Consider the following 21,845-nt stretch of genomic DNA (forward strand, 5'->3'; position numbering starts at 1 on the left):
TCAAACCGAAACATGGTGGAAACGTTTGAAATACAAGAATTATTTACAATTAACAAAAGAAGAATTTAAAAAAAATAATTATTGAATTGGTCATGTAGAACGACAGATAAGGGAAAGTCAGAACTGCAGTTAAATATTAACCAACAGCATCAACTGAAAATCAAAAATAGTTACACAGTTTGGAAATAACCAGACGGATAATAAACATCTCTTCCCTTACAATTCTACAAAAAAAAAAAAAAAAAAAGAAAAAAAAAGAAGAAGAAGCAAGAAATGGTTAAATAGAGATCTTAAAAAGTCCACAGTAAATAATTTTCTTTTTTAAATCTTGTGTTATTTGAGAATAAAATTACATTAAAGCTGCAGTTCGATTTTTGTCCCTCTAATAAACAGAACTGCACGTATCTTGCGGAAGAACATTGTAGCCGGAGCTACTTCTCTCTGTGTATGTCTATGGCGAGTCACACAGTTACTGTGATACTCTGCGGCGAGTCCTACCAGTCCGCTCTGAATAAAAACACTTATTATAAGTGTACCATAATGATTCAGGGTAAGACAAAAACACGGTTTGGAAAATGGATTCATGTTGTACATTCTCATTATATAATATTTGTAAATTTTGAACACAAAAAAAGTTACAGACAGCAGCTTTAAGTATTTAACAAAATAAAGTCTCTGTATTTAAAGCTGCAGTAGGTAACTTTTGTAAAAATGTATTTTTTACATATTTGTTAAACCTGACAGTAGAATATATGAGACAGATAGTCTGTGAAAAAATCAAACTCCTCTGGCTCCTCCCAGTGGTCCTATTGCCATTTGCAGAAATACACCGCTCCTGGTAAGAAACAACCAATCAGAGCCAGGAGGAGTGTCTTTGCAGTGTCAATTAAGTTCATGTGCGCACTGATCTCACCCCTCTCATGCACAGCGCGTACAGGCGTTCATCAAGATTACCGGTGTGCCGCAGCTTTGCTTATGGCGGACAAACAATCCTCTCTAATCTCAAATTCTCCACACGCGCCATGTCCTCTCTGCTGAGGTGCTCGGGAGTTGGACCCACTCGGCGACCTCTGCCCCGTCTCCCACGTCCCCTGCCTGATGCTCCCCGCACACCACGGCTTCCTCTTCTCCCCGCCCGTTGACTCCTCGAAGTCGCTGTGGGTGTGAATGCCTCGTCGGAGCCCAGTGACTCAGTGTCAAAACTCTAGCCACATAACACACAGATAAAATGTCACGCACTGTGCAAAGCAATTATTGAAACCTACTAATTCACTGGCTTGTCATGTTGCTGAAATAATGTACTAGCAAACCTTATTTAGCATTACATATCGATAGAATAATTACTTGCATACTGTAACGTTAGTTACCGTTATATTATCTTACTAGCTATTTATTACTTATAGAAATAGTGCAACATCATACAGTTACATTACATGTATTGCAACATACATAATGTTTTGAGTACCAAGTTTGTAGTCAAAGTATGGGCAGGCCATAGTCAATGTAAATCATATTGTTGATGTTTCGTCTGTACCAGTGAATGTGCTATAACTGTTTATCCGCCTTACTATCCATCCTTACTAGCCTGCGCGTTCACGGCAGGCTCCGTTGTGATGGGGGAGGAGCTGTGGAGGGAGGGCTGTAGCGCTGCAGAGAGCAAGGGGGAGTGACCTGTGAGTTGTGCTTGTTCAAATTTTCAGGCTAAGTCAACGTTTTCTAAAAACTCCCTACTGCAGCTTTAATTACAAATTACATCATTTTTTTTTACCGTTAAAATGATAATTACAAAACAATTTGTAAAACGTAATTGAGGATGTAATTAAATGCACATTTTAATATATTAAAATACTGCCCATCATGTCCTGATTACTTTATTTTTCAGTGTTGTTGTTCTTTTTACCTGCAATTTCACAAGACATGATTCTCCACATAGTTTCACGCTTATGTCACATGTCCTTTTGAAAAACTGGTTCTATTAGTTTTCAGAGAAAGATATGGATAAACAGATCAGTTTAACACTTCTGAAAATGTCCGTCTCCACAGTCCTTTATGAAAATGCGGAGTTGAAAGGAGTTTCAAAATAACTTCTGCTCAAGACACAAGTTCAGTGGAGGAACAAGAAACATCTACAATCTACATCACCATTATTCATGGTTTGTAAATAATACTTCATAAAATACTGACAGATACAGATTTTAAAGTGTCATGTAGAGTTATCAAACAGCACTGGCACATTGTGTATACACATTGTGTTTTTTAACACGTGTTTTTTTTTATTGATAACAAAACTCAAAGCATTTTTTTGACCTTTTCAAGTAATTTTAGCAGATATAAGACACGGCTATCTGATGCCTCATATATCGCTCAACTCAGACTGTATCTCTGTTCTCTTTTCATAAATACATTATATATATATATATATAAAATGGTCACTCCAGCAGGAGTTATTCTCTATATCACATGTCATACTGTTTCTGAACTGAACTTAATGAAACACCTCCATTGCAGTCTTGAGTTTTCTTCTGGAATGAACATGTCACAGTATTCACAGTATTCCTTTGCAGCTATTACAGCTTCAGCTCTTCTGGGAAGGCTTTCCACAAGGTTTAGGAGTGTGTTTATGGGTATTTTTGACCATTCTTCTAGAAGTGCATTTGTGAGGTCAGGCAGTGATGTTAGATGAGAAGGCCTGGCTCCCAGTCTCCGCTCTAATTCATCTCAAAGGTGTTCTATCGGGTTGAGGTCAGGACTCTGTGCAGACCAGTCAAGTTCCTCCACACCAAACTCATCCATGTCTTTATGGACCTTGCTTTGTGCACTGGTGTGCAGTCATGTTGGGGGCCATCCCTAAACGTTTCCCACAAAGTTAGGAACATGAAATTGTCCAAAATGTCTTGGTATGCTGAAGCATTAAGAGTTCCTTTCACAGGAACTAAGGGGTCAAGCCCAACCCCTGAAAAACAACCCCACACCATAATCCCTCCTCCACCAAACTTTACACTTGGCACAATGCAGTCAGGCAAGTACCATTCTACTGACAACCACCAAACCCAGACTCGTCCATTGGATTGCCAGACAGAAAAGCGTGATTCGTCACTCCAAAGAACACGTCTCCACTGCTCTAGAGTATAGTGGCGAGCAAAAAGTTGGCTTTCTATGTATGCATGTATGTATGGTTTTGTGAGTGCAAACACACAAAGTGTTTGCGCTCACAAAACCATATATCAGAAATTTAAACTGATACGACTTTTTAAACAAATACAAACATTAAACAAACAAACATTTCATTATGACACAATTGAGATGATACTGAAAACCAAAAAGATGTTTTATTTGTTGTTGGCAGAGTATCCCAGGCACAAGCACAACTTCAAGCAGCAGCTAATTTGCATTTAAAGCTTTCACTCAAAAACAGGCATTTAGTGGATGACATAATGATCATTGGGGTATTTTCAGCTGAAACTCCACAGAGACATTTTGGGGACTTATATTACATCTTGTCAGTGGTGGAAAGAGAACTAAAAACTTCAAGCCATCTTGGATATTTTCATAAGAATAATGTATATCTATAATGCAATGCTAATCGACATTGCCTGTATCATAGAATTTTATAACAATATATTTTCTGTATCACTCTGTGTTAAGAATAACATGTTAAGGGTTAAGATGTTAAATAATATCCTCTTTTTTTTTTCATTTAACTGAAAATGTGCTGTGAACAAACCACTCTTTTACGTGCATGACTGACAGATAAATCATGCAGTCTTATTTCTCTGTTGTTGTTGTTGCTAATGTTGAGGTTATTTCAGCTTCATATAACATTTGCTTTGTACATTTAGTTTAACTGTATTTTTTAAAGAGGGCACGCTTTACCATTGAACTGAACTTTGTGCATTTTATACATTTATGTTGTTCTTGCTCTGTCCATGTAACAACTGTGTGAGTCGAGATTTCTATTGGCTTTAAGCTGCTCAGTACTCTGGTAATATCAATTGTATGATTAGCTGCCAAAGTTACAATTTAAAATAATATATGAATAAGCATATATGAATAATGAATGAGCAAGCATAGCTCACTTACATTCACTAAAATACTGAAATGTTAGCAATAGTGATTCAAAATGTGAGCAGCGAGTGCAAGTGATTGAATGTCAAAGCGCAGTTTGAATGCCCCGCACCACATTTTAAGAGTGAAACTACTTCAGACCTTTTTCTTTTTGTCTTGCTGTGAATAGGTTAAGGGCGATGGCGTCTGCTGAAAAGCTGCTTCTGAACTCACTGAAGGAACTGGTTGAAGCTGATCTAAAGGAGTTTCAGTGGCACTTAAAAAATGATCATGAGTGTATATCAAAATATGAAATGGAGAAAGCAGATAGGTTAGAAACAGTGGATAAGATGGTGGCATGTTTTGGGCCAGAAGAAGCTGTGAAGATCACGGTGGAGATCCTAAGAAAGATGAACCACAACAATCTGGCTGAGCAGCTGAAGAACAAACACAAGCAAGGTAACATTTACTTGACTGTGACTGACCTGCTGAAAAAAAATCTGCACAAACCAGTATGAATTCCATGCTGGTCCATCCTAGTTTATGCTGGTTAGTGCTGGTCTAGCTGGTGGCCCAGCATAGTCATGCTGATCTTAAAGGTGCCATAGAATTGAAAATTGTATTTACCTAGGCATTGTTGAATAATAATAGTCCTGTACATGAAATGACATACCATGAGCCTCAAACACCATTGTTTCCTCATTCATATGTAAATCTCGTGTGTGATAAACACCACAGGAAAAAGGGCAAATCCCAACATAATACAGACTGTTACATAACAGTCGGGATCACTGACATGTACGCCCCCAAAATTTGCATATACCAGCCCATGTTCAAGGCAAGGCAGTATTAACATCTGGAGCTGCACAGCTGAATCATCAGAAGTTCTGCAGGTATTGTGAAGCAAGCAAGCAAGGACAATAGCAAAAATGGCAGATGGATAGATAATAACTGTTCATGATCCATGATATAATGATATATTAAGTGATATTTGTAAATTTTCTTTCTAAATGTTTCATTAACATGTTGCTAATGTACTGTTAAATGTGGTAAAAGTTACCATTGTTTCTTACTGTATTCACGGAGATCAGATGTTCATTTTTAAACCGAAAAAGTTGCAGTCTGTATAATTCATAAATGCATCTTCATTCTTATCTAATCTCGCTTTAGCTCCGTAAGGCGTGCAGTACATTATCAAACTCATTCAGAATCGAATTTTAGCAAACATCCACAAAATACATTCCATACTTAGGTGATCTGATATGCTGCGTCACAAACAGTTTATAAAGATCCATTCTGAGAGTTGTGTGAACTTCTGTATTATTTATGCAATGTTTAATAGTGACACGAGCTTGGGGGTGGGGAGCACGAGCATTTAAAGGAACACTCCACTTTTTTTTGAAAATAGACTCATTTTCCAACTCCCCTAGAGTTAAACAGTTGAGTTTTACCATTTTCGAATCCATTCAGCCGATCTCCGGGTCTGCCGGTACCACTTTTAGCATAGCTTAGCATAGTTCATTGAATCTGATGAGACCAATAGCATCACGCTCAAAAAAATGACCAAAGAGTTTCAATATTTTTCCTATTTAAAACTTGACTCTTCTGTTGTTCTATTGTTAAACAGAAAAGGGAATATGAATAGAAACAAACTAGATGTATATTATTGTAATATATAAGTTTTTAAATTCTTTTGTAATTGTTTTAGTCGGGATTATATTATTAATAAAAAAAAAAAAAAATAGATCCAAGCATTTAAATCTCCTTTGCAAAAGCTTTACGAAGCATAAATAGCCCTCACTTTAGATGAGCTCACAAAAATTGTTTATACATGATGAATTAACTATTTACTAATGCTCAACTAATGATTCATAGCATGCTGTTATTATAAAGTGTTACCCAAATGATTTGTTTCCTGTTTTAATGAATTTAATGAACTGCACTGAAAAATAAGTGAAATGTTCTTATGCACTTTGCATAACAAAAACCAAAAGACAACATCTGCCACTGTTGGAGCTAATACAGTCTCATGTTCTGTTGCTGTGCTAGATGTCAATGGTTTGGTTACAGTTTTTCTCAGTCGCTTTGGTGCATTTCTCACATCACTATTTACATTTGCACAACAGTTAGTTCAACCTCCACAACATTTAGTCATTTGTGCACATCATAGTAGCAGTTTCTCATTCCTTCGAACAAATTGCAAATGCTTTTGGACATGCATCAATTGCTTTCATACAACTCTCTGCTGTTTTATAACATTATCATTTGCTTATGTCATGTCAGTCAAAATTAACTATACTTGTGAATGCTGAATAGTCATTCCATATAAAACTAATAGTCCTCATTTCATTGCTTGAGTCATTACATACAAAAATGTTGAACTAGTTGTCAAAATCTGTCAAGCAAATTTTACACATTTTTTTTTAAATCTTTTTTTTCCTGAAAATGTCTCCTAAATTGAACAATTTCTCTCAGGTGAATCTCAACTTTCACCGATGAGAAGGGGTGTGCGAAGCATTAGTTGCAACCAATGATAAGCCACTTCTCTACAATCACTGTCAGAGCTGAATCCCATAAACCCCCACTTTACAAGCATATACGAACCAAGCAGGACATAGTGTGTACCATTTCTACAATACTGTGACACAGAAGTGGAAGGTCAGCCTCATGGAAGAGGGGTAAGGGTGTGGGGAGGAAGGGGAAGGGGACAAAAGAGGAAGAAGAGGCCAATAGGCAGATCCCTGATGAAATCAGGGCTACAATTGTGGATCATGTTGTCAATCATGGCCTCACAATGGCTGAGGCTGGTCGAAGGGTGCAGCAAAATGTTGGGAGAACCACTGTAAATTCAGTTATTCAAACATTTCGTTGGGAGAACAGGTGTGTATAAATGGACAGTAATTCAGCACTAAACAATCTGCACTGCACTACTGTCATTGAGTCATACATGAAGCTTGCAGTGGGACAAGACTTTACATTTAGACGTACAGCTTTACTGCATCACACATTTAGTGTATTGTAGTGTACAGTAGTGTTACAGTAAAGATTTGCCATATGTACTGCAATATTGTTTACCGTTGTGCACAGCTCTACCCAAAGGGAGTTTATGTTTGTTGCAAATAAGGGTGTATTTTTTCTTTTGCACAATGCTGTGAACAAATTAGAATTGCAAAGAGCATATGCAGTAAAAATGTGAAACATACATATTCAATATGTATTGAATAATATTTTTCAAATGGCTGTGCAAATAGTATATAGTGCTGTCTTGAGCATTTTCAGGTAGTGTCACCAAGATCTGACTTTTTTGCATTGAAAAACATTGACAGAGTAAACTGTCATATAGTTTTTCTCAGTCGCTTTGGTGCATTTCTCACATCACTATTTACATTTGCACAACAGTTAGTTCAACCTCCACAACATTTAGTCATTTGTGCACATCATAGTAGCAGTTTCTCATTCCTTTGAAAAAATTGCAAATGCTTTTGGACATGCATCAATTGCTTTCATACAACTCTCTGCTGTTTTATAACATTATCATTTGCTTATGTCATGTCAGTCAAAATTAACTATACTTGTGAATGCTGAATAGTCATTCCATATAAAACTAATAGTCCTCATTTCATTGCTTGAGTCATCACATACAAAAATGTTGAACTAGTTGTCAAAATCTGTCAAGCAAATTTTACACATTTTTTTTAAAATCTTTTTTTTTCCTGAAAATGTCTCCTAAATTGAACAATTTCTCTCAAGTGAATCTCAACTTTCACCGATGAGAAGGGGTGTGTGAAGCATTAGTTGCAACCAATGATAAGCCACTTCTCTACAATCACTGTCAGAGGTGAATCCCATAAACCCCCACTTTACAAGCATATACGAACCAAGCAGGACATAGTGTGTACCATTTCTACAATACTGTGACACAGAAATGGAAGGTCAGCCTCGTGGAAGAGGGGTAAGGGTGCGGGGAAGGGGACAAAACAGGGGAAGAGGAAGAAGAGGCCAATAGGCAGATCCCTGATGAAATCAGGGCTACAATTGTGGATCATGTTGTCAATCACAGCCTCACAATGGCTGAGGCTGGTCGAAGGGTGCAGCCAAATGTTGGGAGAACCACTGTAAATTCAATTATTCAAACATTTCGTCGGGAGGTGTGTGTAAATGGACAGTAATTCAGCACTAAACAATCTGCACTGCACTACTGTCATTGTGTCATACATGAAGCTTGCAGTGGGACAAGAACTTGTCACTGTACATTTTACATTTAGACGTACAGCTTTACTGCATCACACATTTTGTGTATTGTAGTGTACAGTAGTGTTACAGTAAAGATTTGCCATATGTACTGCAATATTGTTTACAGTTGTGCACAGCTCTACCCAAAGGGAGTTTATGTTTGTTGCAAATAAGGGTGTATTTTTTCTTTTGCACAATGCTGTGAACAAATTAGAATTGCAAAGAGCATATGCAGTAAAAATGTGAAACATACATATTCAATATGTATTGAATAATATTTTTCAAATGGCTGTGCAAATAGTATATAGTGCTGTCTTGAGCATTTTCAGGTAGTGTCACCAAGATCTGACTTTTTTGCATTGAAAACATTGACAGAGTAAACTGTCATAATGAAAACATGACAAAGCCATTTGACTATCTTGTTCATAAACAATGGTGTCAGGACTTTTCATCTTGATGACACTGACACTTTCATTGACCCAAATACTTGCTTTTGAGGAATGACCTATCCATTTTGAGCAAGTGACACGCTTTTGCAGGTTATCAAATAGGTTTTGCAGTTTGTACTAATTGTTTTGAGAACTGCATTAACTGTTGTGCAAATGTAAATAGTGATGTGAGAAATGCACCAAAGCGACTGAGAAAAACTGTAATAAGTTGTAATAGTTTTAGTCAGCATGACCTGACGTTGAGTCCAATAGTGGCAATCAAATAAATGCATTGGAAGGAATTATAAAAAGAAAGTTATTCCGAAATTTTAAAATTAAAAGTAGTTGTATTCAAGCTGGAATTAGTCAAGGCGTTTCCATCATCAAATATGTTGTCGACTTCAACATAATCAGTGTGAGATGTGTGTGTAATCACTATTGCAGTATGAGTGTGAATAATTTAAATAAAATAGCAACAATTTTTATCACACATTTTCTGTAGTTAATTTTGTAATGGTAATAAAAGTTTAACCTTTGTTGTCTTTTCCCTTCTTTCCTAAAAGGCTCAACTGCAGATGACAGTCAAGCTGCTCTTCATGATTACACAAAGGCCAGTCTTAGCCTGAAGGGCAGATTAAAACAGGACTGTGAGCAGATATTGGTTGGTAATGCAGAGACGGGTCATCTGAAATACCTGAACGATATTTACACTGATCTATACATAGTGGAGAATGAGACTGGAGGAACAATAAATGACCATGAGGTGAGAAAGATGGAAATGAATAATAAACAATTAGATGCCAAGAACACACAAGTTCAGTGCAATAATCTTTTTAAAGTCCACGAGGATCGACGAAACAGAAAGGTACTGACGATGGGGATCGCAGGGGTAGGAAAAACAATCTCTGTCAACAAATTCATTCTTGACTGGGTTGAAGGAAAAGAAAATCAGGATATAGCCTTCATTTTTCCTCTGCCGTTCCGTCAGCTAAATTTGACTAAAGAGAACTGCAGTCTCATGAAACTGCTTCACGAACACTTCTTTAATGATCCTAAGGAACTGCCTTCTCTTCCTGAAGGTGACGGTAAGGTCTTGTTCATCTTTGATGGGCTGGATGAATGTCGCTTCCCTTTGAGCTTTAAAGAGGGTGGCAGATTTACAAATGTTAACAAACAAACAACAGTGAGTAAGATAGTTACAAGCCTTATCAAGAGACACCTGGTTCCCTCTGCTCTCGTCTGGATCACATCCAGACCAGCAGCAGCCAGTCTGATACCCCGACACTGCATTGAATAGGTGACTGAAGTGCGAGGATTTAATAATGAACAGAAAGAGCAATTTTTTATCAAAAACAGCAGTCCTGAGGTTGCTGGAAACATCATCCGTCACATTAGGAAATCCAGGAGTCTGTACATCATGTGCCACATCCCCGTCTTCTGCTGGATCTCTCTCACTGTTCTTCAGCCTCTCCTGGCTCGAGAGAGCAATGACAAAACACCAACAACTCTCACTGGGATGTACACAAAATTCTTAATTTCTCAGCAGCAACAGATGGAGGAAAAATACTCTGATGTCCCTGAAGCTAAAGCCAATGCAATCTCTTTTGATCAGATTATTCTAAAGCTTGGGAAACTGGCCTTTCAACAACTGAAGAAAGGAAATCTGATTTTCTACAAAGAAGATCTTGAGGAATGTGGACTAGATGTCAGTGAAGGGTCAGTGTACTCTGGGTTATGCACACGGATGTTTCAGGAGGAAAATGTTTCAGCCAGAAATGTTTACAGCTTCGTACATCTCAGCGTCCAGGAATTCCTTGCTGCTGTCTTTGTGTTTTTTATGAACAAAGACAAGAAAGCAAACTCCTTTCTTCAATCCTGGAATAAAATGACACAGAAACTCTCCAAAGAGGATCCAATGTTTCAGCTTCAAAAGGCTGCCATCAAGAAGGCATTAGACAGCAAGAACGGACACCTGGACCTTTTCCTCCGGTTCCTTCTGGGTCTCTCACTGGAGTCCAATCAGAGTGACCTGAAAGAACTACTGCCAGGACTGGAACTCAAAACAGAGAATGTTAAAGACACAACTGATTATATCAAAATGAAAATAGAGAAGGAGAAATCAGTAGAGAGGACCATCAATCTCTTCCACTGTCTGAGTGAACTGAAAGATGAAGGATTTGTGAGGAAATCCAGAAGAATCTGAGCTCAGGAAATCTTTCAGCACAGAATCTCTCCTCTGTTCAGTGGTCTGGTCTGGTGTATGTACTCCTGATGTCAGAAGAGACTCAAGAGATGTTTGAACTACAGAAATACAGAAGATCTGATGAAGCAGTGATGAGACTGCTGCCAGTAATAAGAAATACCAGAAAGGCACTGTAAGAGTCCTGTTGTAATTGTGTCTTTATTTTACATGGGTAACTTGTTGGCCAAGACTGTTCAGAAAAAATTAATAAATGTATCAATGTGTGTGATCATATTAAATGCCAGTGTGTCTGCATCATCAGGCAATCTGGGTCAGGTATAGAGGCAAAACTCATTTTATTATTCTAAAGTTTATCATAAATTAAAGAAATTGAAAATACTGGTTATTTTGTTATCTTTTTTTTTTTCTTGTAGATTTGCTTACATCACTTCAGTCAAAGACTTTTTCCAAATTATCCGTGCTCCAGATTATACACCCTATCAGATAAGCATTACTATTGCATTACTTTTGTTTTGTACTCCACACAGGCTACATGGCTGTAATCTCACTGTCCAGTGTTGTAAGAGTTTGTCTTCAGTTCTACAATCATCAGTCTCTGTCCTGAAAGAGATGGATCTGAGTAACAATGACCTGCAGGATTCTGGAGTAAAGATTCTTTCTGAAGGACTAAAGAGTTCAAACTGTCAGCTGGAGATACTGAGGTAAATGATTTTAAAATAATTAATGAAATACTATCATAATGAATTATTTTGTCACATAATGTGACATCTGCTCTCAATGAAATGCCAGAACAGGAGACAAAACAACATTTGCAGGAATGTAATTTTTCTATATACAGATGTCTGTACTTTCAGAGTTGAGAAGTTTGACCCACACAGACTGCATAAGTCTAAAAAAATATATATATTTTTTTGGGGGTGGAGAGATGGGAGTTGACTGTCTGAAGATTGAAATTGAAACATGGCCTCATACAAGTACTAAAACTGTAAAATGTTACTTTTCCAAATACATTTAATTCATGCACTGAACAAGCTGGTAGCATCATCTAGTGGCTGTGTGTGGGATACCATTAAAATCTCAGCCAGGGTCCAAAATTAACACCACTTGCCAAATTATATTAAACAATGTTACTCACCAGTTCACTGGCTTTTTTAATTCTAACAATAGATGCTTGATACAATAAGATATGGCTGTAATTATATTAATATATATTCTGACATGATGTTTCAGAGTAAAAGCGCACAGTATTCATATAGACAAAAGCAGCTCATGATTCTGTTTTCAGTTTTTCAGAGTGGCTCAATTCACAGTAAATCATTGGTCTAAAACTCAGCTCCTCTGGGGCAACTGTCCTGAAGAGTTTAAAGGTGGTTGCACACTGTGCGATTTTGTCATGATTTGGTTGTCTGAGACAAATTTTGCAAATCCTAAAAGATTCCTATAATCCTATGGAAAAATCTGTAATCTTTGATTGCTAGTTTAACATGTTCACCGACAGCCGATAAATGACTATTGCGATCCAATTTTACCTCAGATGAAATTCTGGCAGTGTCAGAAGATTTGGCAGACAGTCCTGCAGTGTGACTTCTCCTACGACGAATTGTCGAATCAAAATGAACGCTAGAGATGTCTTTGTTAGCCACCATTTTAGTCCCGTGTGTAATGCAGCTCAGTCACTGATCATGTGTGGGTTGATGATATAAAACTCCGGACACGTTTTTATGCATGCATCTGTTTTTAACGCATCTTGACTGTCGTACAATTTGACATATATGACAGCTGAGATCCCACATTGTGACATGAGGATCATATTTGTACAGTCTGACAAGCAACAATCACAAAGGACTATTATAAATCGCACAGTGTGCACCCACCTTTGTGTAGGTTAACATGACAACAATGTACTGAAAACAGACGACAACTTTGCCAAAAGATCCCCGTTCACACGGATCCGCGAAAACTACTAAAAAGGCTGTTTTATGCATGCCAGGCCAGTAGTTGGCGATGTCCCCACAAAAATGTAATACATTATGTGTGCATGAACACTTAATATGCATGACATCGCTGTTTTCACAAATTCACGTTTTTGTTTATATGTGGATGGTAAAGGCATCATTTATAAAACTTTGCATATTGAAATCTGTTTTCTAATGCTTGCATATTCAGTCCCCCAAAACACTGTTGTCATGTCAATGAAAGTCTTCCATTTTCAGTTGAAAACAGTGTCGTGTAAACAGCCCCTTAGATCCAGCCAAGTTTCTAATAATCCTGAAGACATTTATTAGCAGGATGATGTGTGATAAATTAGGGTGGAGCTACACTCTGAGTTTGAGTCGCTGCAGTAAAAGCTGCTCCACATGAACTCTGCAAATGAGTTTGGGCCACTCATAACTTGGAATTGTATATGCAACATACACCAATTATTTTCCCAATTTTGGATTTATAATTGTTTATAAATCTCATAAAAGAAGAAGCATTAATGTGTGTCATTAGCTCCCTTCAGATTTCTGCTAAAATAAAAGCCTTAGTTATTTAAAATTTTAAGTAATTGAAAATATTTAAAGGTATTTAAAGGAAATAAGAAAAATGTATTAGCAAATAGAATTAATTGCAAAGTAATGCAACTCTTTGCAAATAATATTTTGTTTTACAATATGCACACTTTCACTCTTATTTGATTGCCTAATATGCTGAAAATGACTCTGTAAATGTTTTTCTAATCATTTCCCATTTTAAATGACATGAATTACATAAATTATATGAAGAGTTTCGTTGCAAAACGAGATAACTCCGTTTTTAACATTTTTGTCAAAACATGTTTATTATTATGTTATCATGTTATTATTTTATGGTTTTATGGTGCTACTTAGCTGTATTTTTTTAAGTTATGAAGGTTTAAATCAAAACAAACCAACTGCAGTTGAATTGATATTAATTGGAATGCACAACCAAAAAACAAGATTTTTGAAAAATGAAAAAAACGGAGTTATCTCGTTTTGCAACTAAACTCTTCATATATTTTCAATTTATAACAATTAAACAACTACATTTTTACTTAGTCAATGTAAATTACTATTTAAATTTTTACATTTACATTTCAATGTTTACCTTTTTTCATATTTACATTTTACACAGTTATAAATAAATAATACCTAATGAATGGCTGAAATAGATATAAATGTTCAAGTCATGTGGACTGTTGCTGTGTGTGTCTGTAGATTGTCTGGCTGTATGGTGACAGAGGAAGGCTGTGGTTATGTGTCTTCAGCTCTGAGTTCAAACCCTTTACACCTGAGAGAGCTGGATCTGAGCAACAATCACCCAGGAGATTCAGGAGTCAAGCTGCTCTCTGAAAATCTGAAGGATTCAAACTGCACACTAGACAAACTCAAGTATGTATGCAGGAGAAGTTTTGATTAACTCCAAAAAAACATTACTATCTTCACCCATTACAAACCACTTTATTTCATACATGTACAAAAGATGTATTTGATAACAGAGATTTAGCTCTAGTTATACTATCGAGTGCTTCATTCTGATTGGTTGATGAACTCTCTTAGGTGTGTAATTATTTCCCAGTAAACCCACAGCTAAAGTAATTCCAGTCATGTAACTGGTAACTTAACATGTTGGGGACTTTCTCTAGGCTGTTAAGGTTAATCTATTCACCATAGGTGCATGTACACATACCCAGTTATATGAATGGGTGTGTGTGTGTGTGTGTGTGTGTGTGTGTGTGTGTGTGTGTGTGTGTGTGTGTGTGTTTGTGTACTTGCATTTATTACATTTTGGGGTCCTGATGAACCCACAAATGATGAAAAATACAGAATCTTTGACTTTGTGGGGTCCTTTACTTCCTCCCCACAAGGACAAGATATTTTATATGAGACTCAATGTTGACTCAATATACTGTTGTCCTTCACTACACTATCCCTAAACCTACTAGTCACAGGAACCTTGCGTAATTCTAACATTCTTATGTATGCACCCGCCCTAAACCTAAGTAGGTCATCTTACATTTCATACAGTTTATTGCTGATGTCGCTGGCAGCAACTCACTGCGTGATATTGCCTATAGCAGTGGATCTCAACCTGTCTTGGAGAACCACCAGCACTGCACATTTTATATGTCTCTCTATCTGACCCACCCATTTCAAGACTTGCAGTCTCTACTAATGAGCTCATGGGTTATCTCTAAAGTTAAAGTAAATACATCCCCTTATATGACTTATATTAGAGAGAATCCTACTAATTTCAGACCATGTTTACAGTGTGATACAAAGTGTTTTCTGTACAAAAGACATGTATTTGTGTAATTTGAAGTTATATTGTTTGAAACAGCTAGTAAATAAAACAGCTACAAAGAAATATGAGTTAGCCTTTTAGAGTCTTCTCAAAATAAAATCACATGATATATCATATATTTAGGTCCATGACGTGGATCTTAATGTATGACATGGAAGACTATTGATTTCTAACTCAATAAAAATATAAAATTTTCTACCCTTTAAAATTAGGTTATTTTATATTAGGTTATTTTTTTTTATTGTTTATTTTTTGTAGATTGTAGATTTTTTTTGTGTGTATTAAATTTATATCTGCATTCCAACTCAAGTCAAGTCAAGCTTCTACTATATTATATTATTAATATTTTTTTTTTTTTGTGCTACTAAATCTGACACTGGTGCCACAACTCTGGCACCCTATATAATGACAAAAGTATCCAGCCCCCAGGTCTATCAACAACATCGAACACCCCTAGATTAAGGGATGTAGAATAAGGTCATGCAGAATAAGCTATTTAAAACTTCCTGTGGGGAAAATCAATTTAAAAAAAAGTTGTTTATATGTCTGTGAGGTGTTTTTAAAATGCTTTATCAGTCACTGGTGTATTTTCTCTTTAAAACTGAAGTTTACCAAAGACAGTCTCAAAAATGTGGTTTGAAACCGGCCATGTTCCTTATTTCACAAACATGCTGTAACCAGTCCTGCCAGCGTACGGGCCAAGCTTTAGCATATTAAATATACTGTGAGGCAGATCTCAAGAGAAGCCATGTTATCCCACTGTATTTTTCTGTTGATATGAAACATTAGTAACATGTAGCTATGTAATGGATAAATTATGTATATGATGTATATTACAATGTTTTGATGAACATTCTCCACTGAATTTCTAAGATGTTAAAAACGTTTGTAATGATAATGATTTTTAGATGGCTGACTTTGAAATGGGAAATGGGAACATGCCATGGTTTGTGTAACATCAGCATGTGTTGTTAATGTTACACAAACCTTGTTCCCATTTCCCATCTCAAATTCAGACAGCTTAGACAGAATTAGATAACATTATCTAATGTTTTGGTCCCCATAAGGAAAACAGCTTATATCATACAGAATGATTATTTATTTGAAAATGTAAAAATGCAGAAAGTTTTGTGTGATGAGTCGGTTTAGGGGTAGGGTTAGTGTAATGGGAGAATATACAGTTTTACAGAATAAAAACTAAAAAGTTTGTCACTGTGTTTTCTAGTGTTGATCATGGAGGTGAAATCAGGATTACAGCAGGACTAAGAAAATGTAAGTCTGCAAACACACACAGGTTTGTCTTAGTGAGAACATTCCATAGGCATAATGGTTTTTATACTGTACAAACTGTACATTCTATCCCACTACACTACCCCTACTCCTAAACCTACCCATCACAGTTAGGGTAGCAAGGTGTTATTTGTAGTAAAAACCACGGTTAATTTTCACAAGGGAAGTTAAAAAAAAAATGCATTTTTATAAGCACAGCAGCTTTGTGTATAGAGGTTATCATGGAAACAGCTTTATATCTGCTGTTCCAGTGCCACCTACTACTGTCAAAGAGTCGATTACATTTTCATTCAGCCCATTTCTGTTTTTCAGCAGACCAGTCTAAAAATTGTCATGTTCTCTTCTGTACATAACCCATTAAGTGTAACATTTAATTAAAAATGTAAGAATAAAATATTAGGTAGGGCATCTCTCTCTTGGTACTGAAGATGGTCTGAAGTTGTCCTAAAATACACTGTACTCTCACGGTTTCACAGATCATAAGTATGTGAATAAGCATGTGTCTTGGAATTTTTACAAGATGTGTGTGATCGATGCACAGGTTCCAGAAAACCACTGGGGGAAAAAAAAAACTAAATTTGAAATTTACTTAAATATTATTAATATTTCAAATTATTTAATAATTTAAAAGGCAACATTTAGAATTTTTCTAAAATCTCTAAATACTATGATAATATTTTATTTTAACTAAACAAATTTAGCTGTGAGAGAAAGAGCACTAGTGCATTAACACTGATACAAATGTGTATTGTGAAAAGCACTACACACGCACAAAAACTTGACTTAGACTTTGACAAATAACACTCTATGGGTGTTTCTCACAACACTTTATGCAAACATTTCAAAAACATTCAGCAAATATCGATAACATCATAAAGGCATTCTGAGAATGTTGTTCTAAGAATGTTTTCTCTCAACATTATGAGAACATTCATCAAGTACAAATACCATCATATGAACGATCCAAGAACACTGTTCTAAGAACATTTTCTCTCAACATTACGAGAATGTATATTAACTGTTAATAACATTATAAGAACCTTACTTTAAGAAGGTTTTTCCTAACAACACCGCTCTGTGTTCATATGAGAACCACAAGCAGGGTGTTGCAGAAGCAGTGTTAGAGTTAATTAGATACTTAGGTGATTAATTGGGTGATGGTTGTTTGACAGCTGATGATATTCGAGTAAAATCACTGAAGGAAGGAGAAACACAAGAGTTACAACTGACCTCAGCCACATGCTTACATGACTCAACTGAAAATACATTAAATCTCTTAGACTGACTTTATTTCTGTCATTCGTCTACAGTTTTTTCTGAGAATGAACAGGTTTAGATGTTGATGTTTTTTTGAAAATGTTTGGCTACCTTTATGATGATCAGTGTTTCCTTTAGTCGGGCAGTTGGACATAATCAGGTGTCTTTCATAATCAAATAATCAACACTTAATTAACCACTTAAGTACCTAATTATATCTAACACTGCTTCTGTGTTACTTTTAACACCCTGCTGGTAGTTCCCATATGAACACCGAACAGTGCTAATTTATCACCGAGGAATTTACTGTCCATGTCATCATATATCTTTAATACATTTATATCTTTATGGAAAGTGTGTGTCTCCTCTCTGCTGCCATCTTGTTACTCCTAATTCTTGTGTGTTTTACCTCCATCAGATTCCCATCAGCTCACTTTGGATCTGAACACAGTGAATAAATACCTGTGTCTGTCTGAGAGGAACAGAGAGATTATGGACTCTGACACAGATCAGTCGTATCCTGATCATCCAGACAGATTTGATTATTTGGAGCAGGTGTTGTGTAGAGAGAGTGTGTGTGGACGCTGTTACTGGGAGATTGAGTGGAGTGGTGATGTGTATATATCAGTGTCATATAAGAACATCAGCAGGAAGGGACGGGGTAAAGAGTGTTGGTTTGGATTCAATGATCAGTCCTGGAGTTTAATCTGCTCTTCCTCCAGATACTCATTTAGACACAGTAACATAAAGACTGTTCTCCCTGTAAAGTCCATCAGTCATAGAATCGGAGTGTATGTGGATTACAGTGCAGGAAACTCTGTCCTTCTACAGCGTCTCTGGAGACACAATGATCCTCATCTACACAGTCCAGACCACATTCATTCAGCCACTCTATCCTGGGTTTGGGGTTTATTCTTCTGGATCATCAGTGAAACTGTGTTGATGATCAGAATAGTTTGATAAGAGATTCTACACATAATACTTTGATCTGCATGATAAATCAGTAACAGTGAGATATTGTAATGTCTCTTTTTTCTCTTCTTTAGAGGTGAACTTCTGTCAACAAAAACAAAAAAATGTCAGGTTCTTCCAGTTAGTCACTAGTGCAGTAATGGTGGAGTAAAAGTTTATATAATATACCCTGCTAAATAAAAAGAAAAAACAGAGAACATTTAAGGATACGTGAGAGAAACAAGGTGAAGAGCAAGAGAAACCCAGCAAAAAAGCAAGCAAGGCAAGGATACTAACGGAGAAGTGGATATGGAATTATGAGACAGAAGAAGATGGAGACACAATGGAGACTCATTGCAAAAATCTAAATGATACAAGCAGAGACCTGCAAGTCAAAAAGGACATCTCAAAAGACTAATGGAAAGTGAATTTGCAAATTTTAAGGAAGACATTTAGTTAGAAGAAACAACAAAAGAAAAACAGGAGCAGAATATTAAAGTCAATGGAATTAAGACAGACAATGAATCAATCACACAGTTTGTTGATTAATTCCTGTGTAAATGAGGGATTGAATGATTCTCATTAGAAACCTGTGTATTATTTCAACCATACATCTGTTGTGCTTTATTTATTTATTTTTTTTATTTATTTATTTTTTTTAAATCATGTATATAGACATCTTTTGATTTACGGCATTTATCATGGTATTATTATTGTCAGGGTTATGTGTTGTTTGGTTGTGTATTTTTTTTTTCTTTCTGATTTTTGTCAGCTGTGTTCACTCAGTAAGCCCTGTGTATTTATACTCCTGCGGGGTATTCCAGAAATCAAGGTTAACTTACCATCAAACAAACCCTGAACTCTTAGTTGATTAATCCAAACCTTGTTTACTCAAGGTATGCTGGTTCCAAAAATGTTCAGCCAACCCAGAGTATGTTCCAGTTAACACACAAGACATTCTTATCCGAGTGACGAATTTATGATTCACCATGGAAACAGATGCTAAGAAAAAGCTCACCATTCTACTTCCTTCTTATTCTTTTGTTTAAATGGGACATTGGATGCAAAATTCACTTTTACATGGTGTTTGCATATAGTATGACATCATACTACTCAGGCCCCACCCACGACCGCTGACGAACTGTCCCATATTAGTATTGTTTCTGCCCTCAGCCAGTTGTACACTGTCCACCTTTTCTCCATGTTCGAGCAGCTGTAGCGACAACAATGTCTCGTAAGCAATGCAGATATTTTGCTGTTGGATGTAAGAGTGAACATAACAGTCTTCATGTACTCTAAACATCAGAGTCGCTAAAGACACAGTGGACTAGTTTTATTTTTGAAGGGAATGTGCCACCATGTACCTAAATTCATTTATGTCTGCGCAAATCATTTCACACCAGACTACTTTGTGAACGAGGGTCAATATAAAACACCAGTATTGATAAAAAGTTGTTACTACTCGGCTCGGCACAGCACGGCTCACTTACTTTTGGTTTGCTTTTCCACAGCAGTTTAGTACTGCTTTCTGGGGATGCTTAAGTGGTGGGATAGACTGATCATATAGTTGTGCCGCCTCATCTACTGACCACGATACAGTTATTTCTTTTTGTGTACGATGGTCTTTTAAAGAAAGTCGTTTTGTGAACAAATGATACTGCGGTGGCTGTTATTGACTGTTTAAATCTAGCAGATGGTAGTGATGATTTTCTCTGACCAATCAGTGATTTGCACAGTTTACAAGTCACATTTAGTATCAGTGCGGCTCTCTTGAAACCTCCACCCATCCCATGCAGTGGATTTTGCACTTTTTGGCTTTTCATAAAGTGTTTTTTCAGACTGGAAAGAAAATATCCAAAATACACTTTTAAGTGTATGTTTTATAGCACTTTTTCTATTTGCGTCTATAGATTTTAATTACAGTAAATATCTTTAAAGGCCATTTTCTTAAAATAAGTCTTTTTCTCCTGCTCTGAGTCAGATTTTTGTTCTAGAAATTGTGGCCAAGTGGTGTAAATATACAGTGTTTCTATTTTGTATTAAAAAGGTTGTGGCCCCTTTAAGAAATCTCCTCTCTCGATACTATTTGCGTGTGTTGGATGCGCGTGCGCGATCAGCAACGCCATGTTTTCTCTGTACAACTCCTTTTACTGTCGATGGTACAACTGAACAGATGAGCTCCATGTGGTGATGTGCATGGACATCATGATGTCTATGGTGGTGTGTACATGCGATAAATTCACCGTGAGGTTATGTCATCTTTCCGGGTAAATATCCCTATAAAATCTTTAATATATTTCTGTTTGAGACAAAGATAAGTTGTGTTGTACAATTTCATGTGTAATCTTCACAGGTGATGCAGATTGGGATCATTTGAGGGATCTTGTGTCAGACTGTAACTGTAATAAACACTGTAAGTGAAGTATTTCCTGATATAAAAGTGTACCTGGAGTTTTAGAGGTTTGTTATAAATTCTGTGTTGATTTATTGTGGTGAGTTTAGAAAATGTGATAACTTTGTGAATATCAGTCACGTGGGGTGTGCTAACTATTTCTTTACTTCTGTTTCTTTCTGTTTCTATAGCACTACCGTATTTCCAGTGTTTAGAAAAAGAAAAGTTTTTTTTTTCTCGATTTTGTTTGTTTTGTGATTTGTTTATAAGAGACTGCTCTGCGTTGGTAGAAGCGCGTTGTTTGTTTAGCCTGCTGTAACGAGACAGAAGGATCACATCTAGACCAATTTTTTTGTAAAAGAGTGAAAGCAACACTCCCTATGATCCAAATTTTGAGAACTGGAGACACTAGATGCTGTAACTCACTGGGATAAGTGTCCATTTTTTCCTTTTTTTCCCAGTTTCTTTATTACAGTGCAACTGTTTTTCTGTTGTTGTTTTTTTGTTAAATGTTTGTTCGGAAATTCTTGTTTCTTTATTCCAAGCTCCCACCGAGCGCTGTAAATATTCCTATTTTTGGTCTGAAACAGCAGTCAAATAAAGCCCTTAATTTAAAAAAAAAATTACTTGTTTCCTTGTGTGTGTTTTTCAACCACTGGGTTAAAAAAATTTATGCAAATTAGCACATATTTAATTAGATAATGCCTATTTGCATATTTACATAATATTTTAGAAAACGTTT

General features: G+C 36.4%; 2 pseudogenes; both read left to right on the forward strand.

Annotated features, from left to right (window-relative positions):
• The first annotated feature begins 4,195 nt into the window (after positions 1 to 4,195).
• On the forward strand, positions 4,196 to 11,613 carry LOC125274271 (annotated as a pseudogene).
• Positions 11,614 to 18,165: 6,552 nt separating this feature from the next.
• Positions 18,166 to 21,703, forward strand: LOC125270177 (annotated as a pseudogene).
• Positions 21,704 to 21,845: the final 142 nt, after the last annotated feature.

The sequence above is a fragment of the Megalobrama amblycephala genome, linkage group LG1, assembly GCF_018812025.1.
Source record: "Megalobrama amblycephala isolate DHTTF-2021 linkage group LG1, ASM1881202v1, whole genome shotgun sequence".
In the NCBI taxonomy this organism is placed as follows: Eukaryota; Metazoa; Chordata; class Actinopteri; order Cypriniformes; family Xenocyprididae; genus Megalobrama; species Megalobrama amblycephala.